Source organism: Mauremys reevesii, linkage group 2 (assembly GCF_016161935.1).
Source record: "Mauremys reevesii isolate NIE-2019 linkage group 2, ASM1616193v1, whole genome shotgun sequence".
NCBI lineage: Eukaryota > Metazoa > Chordata > Testudines > Geoemydidae > Mauremys > Mauremys reevesii.
This window is the reverse complement of record NC_052624.1, coordinates 10,333,118-10,344,312: the sequence shown is the minus strand read 5'-3', so window position 1 is coordinate 10,344,312 and position 11,195 is coordinate 10,333,118. Positions and strand designations below refer to the sequence as shown.

General features: G+C 45.5%; 1 protein-coding gene across 4 annotated transcripts in view; it reads left to right on the top strand.

The window, feature by feature from the left end:
• Positions 1 to 1,828: 1,828 nt before the first annotated feature.
• ADCYAP1R1 (ADCYAP receptor type I) overlaps positions 1,829 to 11,195 on the top strand; it is a 182,216-nt gene continuing 172,849 nt past the window's right edge. For all 4 annotated transcript variants that reach the window (XM_039527537.1, XM_039527536.1, XM_039527535.1 and 1 more), the window contains exon 1: positions 1,829 to 2,118. The gene's annotated coding sequence lies outside the window, so the exon portion shown is untranslated. The remainder of the gene's footprint in view (positions 2,119 to 11,195) is intronic.

Here is an 11,195-nt window from a genome sequence, read left to right as displayed (position 1 = left end):
AACAGGGCATGAGTCTGTTGGCCTTCAGGACTCACTAAAATAGCAAGGCCCGTCTGATTACCTAATACTTTTTCGGTGCAATTTGAGTGGGTGGGATGGGGGGAACTGGTAAAACTTGTGAATACAGGCCTGATTTTCTGCTCCGTTACACTGGAGTAAAATGGATGTAACTCCAGTCCTGAAGCTTTCTTCTGATGGACTATAACATACAAGTAAATGACCATGGGGATGTTTGTCACACTTGGTGAGTTACAGGTTTTGTTACTGGTTTGGCTTTTATATTTTTCAAGTTGGAGGGAGGGGCAAAGTGAGCGGGGTGGCAGGAGAGGGTTTGCTGAGATGAATAGGGTGAGGGAGGGGGCATATTGGGCAGCGGGAGTGAGGCTTACAGTGACGGGGAGAAGGGGATGGGGCAAACAGCCCAGGCTCAAAACGTGGCATTCAGATGACGGCACTGCTGCCCAAGGGGCTGTGAAGATCTGGGGCGGTGGAGAAGACACCCCATCTGGATCTCACCACCCCACTTGTGTAAATGCTGTGGGTGCCCTTGGCTCCTGCAGGGGCCAAGCAGCAGCTGCTCATGCCCCAGAAATCCTTCCTCCGTTGAGCCTAGATGGGGCCCGCACGGGGGGCATTTGTCCCAGGGCGTTCTTTGGCTCTTCCCAGTTCCTGATGGGTGAATCTCTGCTTCTGCTGAACCGGGATCTGATTCTTTACTGGAGCCAGCCTGGCTGGGGGATGGGGGAGGCAGCTGGGGGGTTGATGCGGGGGTCCCTATCAGCTTCAGCGCTCCCCTCAGGCTGCAGGCCAGCTGCCTCTGACTCCTGCAAGGGGCGATTCTCTGGCTCTGGCCAAGGCTTTCTCCCCTGTGCCCATGTGGCTGAGGTGGGTCGCCTCCTGTGAGTAGCGGGTTCCATCTGCTTTCCTCTAGGGACGGGGGGCAAAGTATCTAGCTGGGCATCCCCCCTCTGGGCACCGGCTACTTCCATCCTTTGCCCAGTCCCACCCTCTCTCCAGCGGCGTGTTTCCCTGCACCGAAGCAGCTGTGGAGCCACAAGTCCGGTCTGGCGGCGGCTGTGTTCATGCAGTTCCCCTCCCTCCCAAGGTGGCTGAAAGAATCAGAGGCTGCTGCATCCCCTCCCTGAGCCCGGCACCCTGCCTGGAAGCGCCTTGGCAAGTCGCTGCCCCCCCGATGAAACCCTCTGCAGGGCTCTGTGCAATGCACAGCTCCACCTTTCCTGCTCAACTCCTACGCCTCTTCACGCCCACCCTGGTCCCACGCCCTGCAGCGATGCCAAGCTGCGTCCGCGGGCACCAGCGCCTTGTCGCTCGCTTGCAGAATCCGTGGGGCAGCGGAGAGGGGGTTTGGGGAAAGGGGGGGGAGGGAAGAGTTTGATTTAAGGAACCTGATTTGGATAAACCCCTCCCACCCTTCTTTCTCATTCGCCCCCTCCTCTTTCCATATTAATGAGGCTAGCCAAGGGGAGGGGATTGGCTCAGTGCCCTCCCCCCTTTCCTTTTCTCAGGCACTTGTCTGGAGCTGGGGGGTGGGGGGGAGTGTTTGCATTTCTCCGCAGGACTGGCTCTCCTCTTTGCAGCGCATTGTCTGGGCATGAGACTCACACCCAGGGGAGCGCAGGCTGGCAGGGGCTCGCGGGCTGTGCATCTGATCCAGCCCCCTCGCCCTCCCCTTCCCCCCGCTCCTCCAAGCGCAAATTAATGACTTGATTAAAAAAATAAATTTAAAAAAAAAAGTTTGCAGCCCCCCCACTCTCCGCCCCCGGCGATGTAGCAATGGGAAATTCCTTCACGGCACAGACCGCGCCAATGCCTCGTGCAGGGGCCGCCCGGAGACGCGAGGCAGCGAAGGGAAGACTAGGGAGGGATTTTTAATTCCTTTTGGAGCAATCAGACCGTGTGTGTAGGGGCAGCCTAGCTCCCTCTGGTCCATTGCATCTCTTGGATTGCTCACCACCTCCTTGATTCAAGCAGATCGCCACTGCAGTTGCCTTCAGCCTTCTCCCCCAGCTCCCCTCCATCCCCCGCCCCGCCTTGCCTTGCTCACCTGGGAAGGTGAAGAATGCATCTCCAATACTGGGACGGATCCTTGCTGCAATGGTAAGCTCTGCTCCCTCGCGCATTGTACTTGCTTGCAGTGCATTTTCTCCCCTCGCTTGCTGGGGCTCACCGCTTAGCTGGAGACTGGCTGGCAGCTGAGAGCTAACCGTGCCATGCTTTAGTTGAACCCTGACTCGACCGAGTCGGTGCCTTTATTGTAGTGCGTGAAGGACAACAGGGAAGCGGTAAAGGAAGCGGTCACATGAATTGTGTTGTGTTGCAGGAGTGACACTGATTTGCTCGCTTTTCCCAGCTCCTGGATGGGAATCACACACAAACGTCTTTCTGCCGCCAGCAACCACTGCATGCAGCTGTGGGGTGGTGATGGGTTTTTTTTTTTCTTTAAAAACAAACAACTGGGAACAGGCTAACGTGTTGTTGGTATGTGGATCACGTCTGGTTTTAATGCAATATGGCTGGTAAATAAAACCTGATTGCTAACAGACCCAGAGCTGCGATTGGTATTTTTCTGGCTCAGCTACTCCCTTGCACAGTTCTGCATCTTCGGTCACCTGCCGCAGCAACTCTGAGTCGCCCTTCTACCAATGCGCCAAAGAGGGTTAGCGAGACTTCTCTGGTTTTACTATGAAGTAGTAGCTAAAATCTCAATTCGTGTATCGTAGTGTGTGTGTGTGTGTGTGTGTGTGTGTACGCGCGGGGGGGGGCTTTCTCTTATCCGTATTTGAACAGCTTGTTCCAATATTTCCATCTCTATGCAAAGCACATTAAAGGGACTCAGATCTAACAAACAGGACTTCTCATCTTACTGCTGTGCTGTGCTGTGTACCTGCCATGTGCAGTGTTTGGAACTGTGGTTGTACTGGAATCTTATGGTTTACATCAATAGCAGAGAATACTTAATGTGTGGAGATATAGCTATAGCATTAGGAGAGGTGTGTAGATTTCTTTTTTAGTTACATGTTGATATTTGTAGCCAGATGCACATCTCGCTAGGGTGTGAACGTGTGAAGGAACTCCTCTGAAGACAGTGGATTTCCTCTGGGTTTAAGCTGGGGTGAGAACAGAATCTGGCCCTTCACTTGCAAAACGTATGGGGGGTATCATTGCAGATACAACCACCAGACAAAAATCAATCCAAGCACAGTCAAATTGTAAATACCTTTATACTATTTTAATATCCTTTGTGTTTGCTTATACAAAGCATATGTTATACAGTTGTATCCATCTATAAATTGATTGAAGCAGGTTATTTTAAATCTGACAAAGTACACATACATGGCTTTTTTTGTGTGTTACTCTGTTTAGATACGCCTCAATCTGCCTTCTGCATTCCTATACATCATAGACTGGATAAAATTGGGGAAACAATGGATGGGAACATAATTTTTTTTAAAGTAAATAGATGCTTGCTGTATATTATTACTGTCAGCTCGACTGGGAGGGTGAACTCCTTAATCTGATATAGCTATAAATACACAGAGAGACTACTTTTGGCAGGCTTTCGTGTTCATATAATGCAAAAATTCACTCCTGGAAGCTTTGTGCTTCAGAGAAGTTTCCCAGTGGATGGACATAACAAAACAGTTACATTCTGATGAAGAACTGAAGAACATCATTTGATGTAATGATTTGTAGATTCCAAGGCCATAAGGGGCCATTGTGATACTGACCACTTGTACAACACAGGCTGTAGAACTTCCCAAAATAATTCCTAGAGCAGATCTTTTAGAAAAGCAGCCCATCTTGATTTAAAAATGATCAGTGATGGAGAATCCACCATGACCCTTGGTAAACTGTTCCAGTGCTTAATTACTCTCGCCATTCAAAATGGATACCTTATTTCAGATTGAGTTTGTCTAGCTTCAACTTCCAGCCATTGGACTGTGTTATTCTTTTCTGTGATAATCTGAAGAGCCTATTATTAAATATTTGTTCCCCATGTAGTTCTTACAGACTATAATCAAGTCACCCTTTACATTTCTCTTTGTTAAGCTAAATAGATAGACTCAGAAGAACTCAATCATTATAAGGCATTTTTTTTCTAATCATATAATCATTCTCACGGCTCTTCTCTGAACCCTCTCCAACTGACCAACATCCTTCTTGAATTAGGGGCATAATGATAAGACATGGACTGAAATTTTTCTGTCCGTATTTTAGCTACTGTTCAGTTTTTTGTCTCTGTTTGGCTGAGGGCTGCAATTGTTGATGTATTGAAACTGAAGGTCAAATAGAATTGATCTGTTGTCACTGGCAATCACTTTTGAGGACATGGCATGGAAGGCTTTTTGTTCTGTTTATTAATGTGAACGTGCGCGTGCTTTAAATGTGTTGCAGTGAGCAGGATTGCTGCTTGAACTGAATCGACGGTTAGATCACTGATCGGTTCTCTTGGCTAAGCAGAAGGAAAGCCTGCTGGTCCAGTTGATTTCTCTTTGAATAGGGCTGCTCTGTAAATAACGGAATACACAGTGGCTAATCAGGCTCTGATGTTCCATCATTCCTTGACAACACACCTAAAGTGTACCTTTTCCCTCATGCATTTAATATCTGCCGTTTGCACTACAGATTTACAGCTGCACGTAGCCATCTAGAAGTGCTCTACTCTGCACATATCTGGAGGGTGTAAACACCAAGACAGGAGAGGAATTGTTCAGGATGCTACCAGGACGAATAATTGGAAGGGTTGGGGTGACATTAAAATTAGGAACAATTACATGAAAAGTGAAGGGGAACCTTCCAAACAGCAATATCTCTGAGATTGTGGAATACTCTACTGGCCACTTTCATCCCCTGGTTACTGACTGCTGTCTTTGTATTCAGGCTTTTCTCATCCCAGCTCATGGCAGCCAGCATTCTGGGGACAGTGTTTTGAGGCTGGTTTTCTTGTGCCTCTGCCTGTGACCATTTGTTCCAGCAAGGGACCTGATACCACCTCATCTGAATACAGAGGATTGGGTTATTTTTTAAATTCCCTCTGAGCACTTAGCACAAAGTAAGTCTAACTCCAAAATTATCTTTTAATAAAACCCGGTTCTTAAAGTTGAGGAACAGAGAAAAGTCAAAGTAAATCCAAGGCAGGTAACATACTGTAATTCTTATCTGATCTACAGTCTAGGTGGAAGTCTTCCTAGAACAGGTCAGATTTTACAGTTACTACTGATTTAAACCAAAGTGCATTCAGTGGGGGTAGATCCTCAGCTGGTGTAAATCGATGTAGCTCCTTGGACTTCTCTTACTTGGATTTATCCCAGCTGAAGATATGGCCCCTAGAGTTCATGTGTGACAAGTCATTTCTGTTAGCATATCAGTCTGACCTTAAAGTCAGCAAGGAGTATTCTCCCAACGGCTAATGCCCTCTTGTTTTTACTGCCTGTGCCCCGTTGATGTTTAAATCTGAACATCCTGTTTTATCATTTTAGGCATGAAGGGTGTGATTCTCCTCTCAGTTAGGGCCTGATCCAATGCCCATTGACATCTCACTAGGAATGGAGTGACCTTTTACCCCAGTGCAAATCTGGAGCAACCATGCCACTGAAGTCAGTGACGTCACACAAATGTGGGTCTCTTTCTCCTTGTCCTTACCCCACTTTTAAAGTCATCCTTTGTGGCAAAATACAGGCGTAGGTGCTGGAACTAGGGGTGTTGGGGGTGCTGCCACACCCCGTGGCTTGAAGTCGTAATAACAACCCAAATACATGGTTTCCACCTTCAGCACCTCCACTGCAAAAATTATTCCAGCAACCCTGCGTATTGGCAAGGACAGTTGCCACACCACTGACTAAACTTACGACTCTGAGGTCCTTAATTCCCCCTGACCTTTATTCTGATATTTAATGAAGCTCAGCATCCCTTGAGAGAGCTTTACAATTCCCTCTTACTTTAACATGCAGCACTTCAAAGGAATCCTTTGAACCTGAGTGTGTTTGGTAGCTGTACACCACACATACTAGACATGGGCATTCACTCATCTGCTGTGACTGGCTGCAAAGCTGTGTGTCCCTTTGGATGCCAGTTGTTAGAGCCGATTGGAGAAATGAGGGAGGTAAGACATTCATACATTTTGGGCAGATTTTTCACCTTTTTCTGTTTTCTTGTTTGTTTTTTGTTCAGTCATTTTCTGATTAACTCTAATAAATGTTGCTATCTCGCTTTATGAAATCTTCTAGCAAGCTGACCTTGCTTGGACATTTGCATAATGACAAAACTTAAACCCTCAAGAAACATTTTTAAAGTTACTAGAGGCCAGATTCCCAAGCCCTTATTCAAGTGCTGTAATACCTTAAACATGTATGTGGGTGAAGCTACATGGAGAGACAAGACGATCGGAATCAGGACCATATGTTTTTAATTATTCCAATGTATGTCTCACGATCAGGGGTTGGATTGCATTTTGGTCCCACTTTGAGATCTTTGGATGAAAGGTGCTCAGTCCCTGGAAATTAATTGATCATTATAATTTACTGACTGTTATTTGTAGTCTCCGGTAAATGTTGAATGGGACTGATGGATAGTGAGAAAAGTCCTCCTGTTTTATATACATACTCTCAAGTGACTGAAAAATGAAATATGGAATGGATTTTTATTTTTCAGTTCTCTGATACAGGGCCCAGTTCTGCCACACATCCTCTCCCAGAGGAGTACGTGACTCTGCAAGCTGTCATGTTGATATGAAGAGGAAGAAGGTACTACTCAGTCTGAGTAAAGGTGCCAGAGTAGGGCTCCGGTTCATGGAATCTGAGCTAGATTGTGTCATTAGGCACAACCCTGAACGAGGGGAGGTGCTTAAGTTGCCCCAGTCCAGTGGTGAAATCTTGGCCCCGTTGACTTCAGTGGGGTCCTGATTTCAGCACGGGAGCTGCAGCGGAGGCATTGTTCCTTGGTGACACCTCTCTGGGCCACATTCCATTGCTTTCCCTTTGCTCCAGAGTGGGGTAGTAACTTGCTGGTGCCTATACCAGCAGCAAATCACAAGCCATCTTTAGGCTAGCTGAGTTGTGTTAGCCAGCGCAGTGGGGTGGGGGAGAGAGCTCTGCCTTTTCCCCACCCTGCTCCTCAGATTAGCCAATAAGAAGCAGAATAAATCCCTTGTTTTACAGGAGGGTTGGTGCCATCTCTCTTGACCGTCATGTTACACCTCTATACTGATGCAGTTTTATTATTGGTTGCATTAGTTTTTAAGTGTTGGGAGTTTAGTGTTGATAGAGCTGGACATTGGTCATGGACCCTCAATGGCTTTCTGATCAGGTGACCACTTCCAGTCCCTGAAATGTGTCCAGCCACTGCGGTGGATTTGCCAGCTGGAATTGGTGTGTATTATTTTGTGACTGGGTGGGCATGTGTTACTTCTGTCAGTGTGGGAGCACATTCCTGCATGTCCTCCACAAAGGGCTTATTTGTCCTGTGTTTTTGTTTATGTGTCGTCTTGTAGAACTGACTCTCCGGCGTGGTTACACCACCTGAATTTGATGTGGATGGTCCGTCCGATTCCTTTGCCAGGTTTTCGTCTACTTTGTGTTAGAAATCTAACGTTCTCTCCCACCGGTAGCTGGTGGTAATGGTGCCATTGCTTCTATAGTATTTCTTCTGTTCTACTTTTCTGGCATACAGTTCGTATGCAAATGCTTCAGGATTAGCTCCAAAGCTTGTTAAATGTTGGGCAAGTATATATCAGTCCATAGTGAAGCTCATAAAAATTGGTTCAGGTATCTGCTCTTTTAACCCAAATGCAGAATGTTTATTATTTCTATTACTATAGCACACGGGCACCATGGTCATGGGGTAAGTGCTATACAAACACAAAACAAAAAGACAGTCCCTGGCTCAAAAAGCTTTGAATCTAATTACCTGTCTTTATAAAGTGCTTTGAGATCTGAAGATGGAACAGCACGATGTGAGTATAAAGCACGATTGATATCCAAATATTTTTTTCTGGTGTGGTACCCATGGCACAGTGATGTTCAGTGGCTTGGCTGGAAGGTAGCATTTCCTACTGGTTTTAGACACAGGTTACAGCACCAGGTAACCTAAATTCTAGTCTTGAGTTTGATATTTAATTTGCAATGACTTCTCCTCACTTTTTCACCAACGTTTGGAGGGAAGGTAAGCTGTGTTAGGAATGCAGGGATATGATGGCCTAGGGAACATGTAGGTCTTGTTCAGTGTGCACAAAATGAGGCAGGGCTTCACGGGAGCCATTGTTGGCTTTTTAAAATAATCTGGAGATTTAACTGCATGTATTTAACATTTTAGAACTTTTCCTACCCAAAATAATAATAAAAAAAATGATTAACAAAACCTGTGAAATTCCAAAACCAAAAAACCTTAATGTAATAAAAAAGAGAAGGGTGGGAGGTGACAATAATGGAAATACTTTATTTACTGTCAAATAGTTTTTTTTTTAGTATGGGTTGGGTTTTGAAATTTCAAAATTCAACCATAACGCAACCCTCATTTTCATATTTTTCAGGGCATACACATTGAACACCTTCTAGTGCAAACCCATGCATACAGGGTTAATCTCCTCAGCGTAAATCAGTATTCATACACGTTCTCATAAAATACATCCAGCATCTAACGTACTGTACGAAAACAATATTACTATCAGTTGATCATTATATTTAACTAATAATGCTTCCCATTTAATATTATCCCTTGGAAAAAATATTTACTGAAATCACAATGATAAAAATACATAAACCCTCCTCAGCAATCTATATGTCAGAGCTGAAGTTACTGTGTTGTGATGGAAAAAATGGTTTTCTTTATACTAGATAAGAATGATGTTTGTTTTTATTTGGTCAGTGTAAGACTTGCAGTGTCCTTAACAGCTAGTTTGCTTTCTTTAAACATTTGGGTTTTGCAAATGATGTGATAAATAACAACGGTTGTCACTTAGTTAGCCACCGTAACTGTTTTTATTTTTAGACGAAGTTTTAAATTTAGGAACACATACAAAATGAGGCATTCAAGTCTATAGTTAAATGCCTAGTTTATTTTTTATTTCCCTTTAGTAAACCAAAATTAAGAGAATACTTACGAAATATATGGTGTTAAATGTTTACAGCTTCTGCGGCATGAACCAGATGACGATCTAGCAGCTGCAGTTGCTGTGTTTTATCTCTTGCACACTAGTAAACTGACCTCTCTCTGCCTTGGCATAGAGAAGAAGTTTATAAAGAAGCTAGAAGTAGCACATTATGTAAAGGCCTGGGTTAAAGTAAATAGAAATTACTCATTTCCTGTGTGGGGATAATCAGACCCTTGGAATCTTACCAGGAGTTTTGTGGTTAGCTTAAGATGGAGAGGAGAAGAGAGAGTATCAGAAATATCACAGATGCTTAAGCTCCTAATGACTAATTAATCTGCCACAATTGTCAAAGAAGCCTGGACTTCCATAGCTTGAATTCATTTACTTGAGTTGCATTAAGTTTGGCATTTGGGGAGTATTTTATGCTAGTGAATGAGCTAGTTAGTGGAGATGAGTTTATACCCTGGGCGAGCAGCTGGAGGAAAAGTCATTGGCGAGAACAGCACTGAATAATTGCAGAGGAGAGAGCAGGATGGAAGGTCGTCATTGACTAGGCTGAAGATGCTACTCTGCACCACTGGCCCTGGATAACTCTGCCTCACCTATAACTGCCTGTCCTCTCTTACTCCTGGTCTTGCTCCTCACACTCTTCCCCAGCTTCATCCCTGTCCACTCTCCTTGTGCTCTTCTGCCCTGTTGCCTTCTTCTGCATAGACGGCCATATATCATAGGTGCCGACTCCATGGGTGTTCTGGGGCTCAAGAACTGACCAAAAATAATAAGGGGTGCTCAGGCTTTTGTAGGTCTTGGCGCCCGGACCGTGGCCCTGACCCCTGCTCCACTCTGAGGCCCTATCCCCTCTTGGCCTCTTCCCCCCCGATACCCCGCATTGAGGCCCCACCCCCACTCAGCCTCTTCCCCCCAAGGCCTTACCCGCACTGTGCCTCGAGGCTCCACCCCCGCTTGGCCTCTTCCCCATGAGGCCTCGTCTGCAGCTCATGGGGTGGGGGGGAAGGGGCCGAGAAGACCACTCACCAGCAAAAACCAAAAGTCAGCATGTGTGCCATACACATACCATTTCCTTCCACCAATGCCGTCATTGTGAAAAACGGTAGAGCTCCAAAAGGGGGCAGATTTAGCAAAACAAAAGCACTGTCATCGTTTCGATTACAGTAGCACCTAGCAGCCCCCAATCAGATCAGGGCGCTATTAATAGAATCATAGAATCATAGAACTGAAGATCAGAAGGGACCATTATGATCATCTAGTCTGACCTCCGCAAGATGCAGGCCACAAAAGCTGACCCACCCACTCCTGAAATAATTCTCTCCCTTGACTCAGATGTTGAAGTCCCCAAATCCTGATTTAAAGACTTAAAGTAGCAGATAATCCTCCAGTAAGCGACCCCTGCCCCATGCTGCGGAGGAAGGTGAAAAACCTCCAGGGCCACTGCCAATCTACCCTAGAGGAAAATTCCTTCCCGACCCCAAATATGGCGATCAGCTGAACCCTGAGCATGTGGGCAAGACTCTCGAGCCAGACACTCAGGAAAAATACTTTCAATATCCCAACATTGACCCTCGGTACTAATTACCAGTGGTGGCACATTATTGACCTATTGACTAAATCACGTTATCCTATCAAACCATTCCCTCCATAAACTTATCAAGCTTAATCTTAAAGCCAGAGAGGTCCTTCGCCCCCACTGTTTCCCTCGGTAGGCTGTTCCAGAATTTCACTCCCCTGATGGTTAGAAACCTTCATCTAATTTCAAGCCTAAACTTCTCGACTGCCAATTTATATCCATTTGTTCTCGTGTCCACATTAGTACTGAGCTGAAATAATTCCTCTCTCTCCCTGGTATTTATCCCTCTGATATATTTAAAGAGAGCAATCATATCTCCTCTCAACCTTCTTTTGGTTAAGGAAAACAAACCGAGCTCCTCAAGTCTCCTTTCATACGACCAAAACTGCACACAGTACTCCAAATGAGGTCTCACCAACGCCTTGTATAACGGGACTAGCACCTCCTTATCTCTAGTAGAAATACCTCGCCTAATGCATCCCAAGACCGCATTAGCTTTTT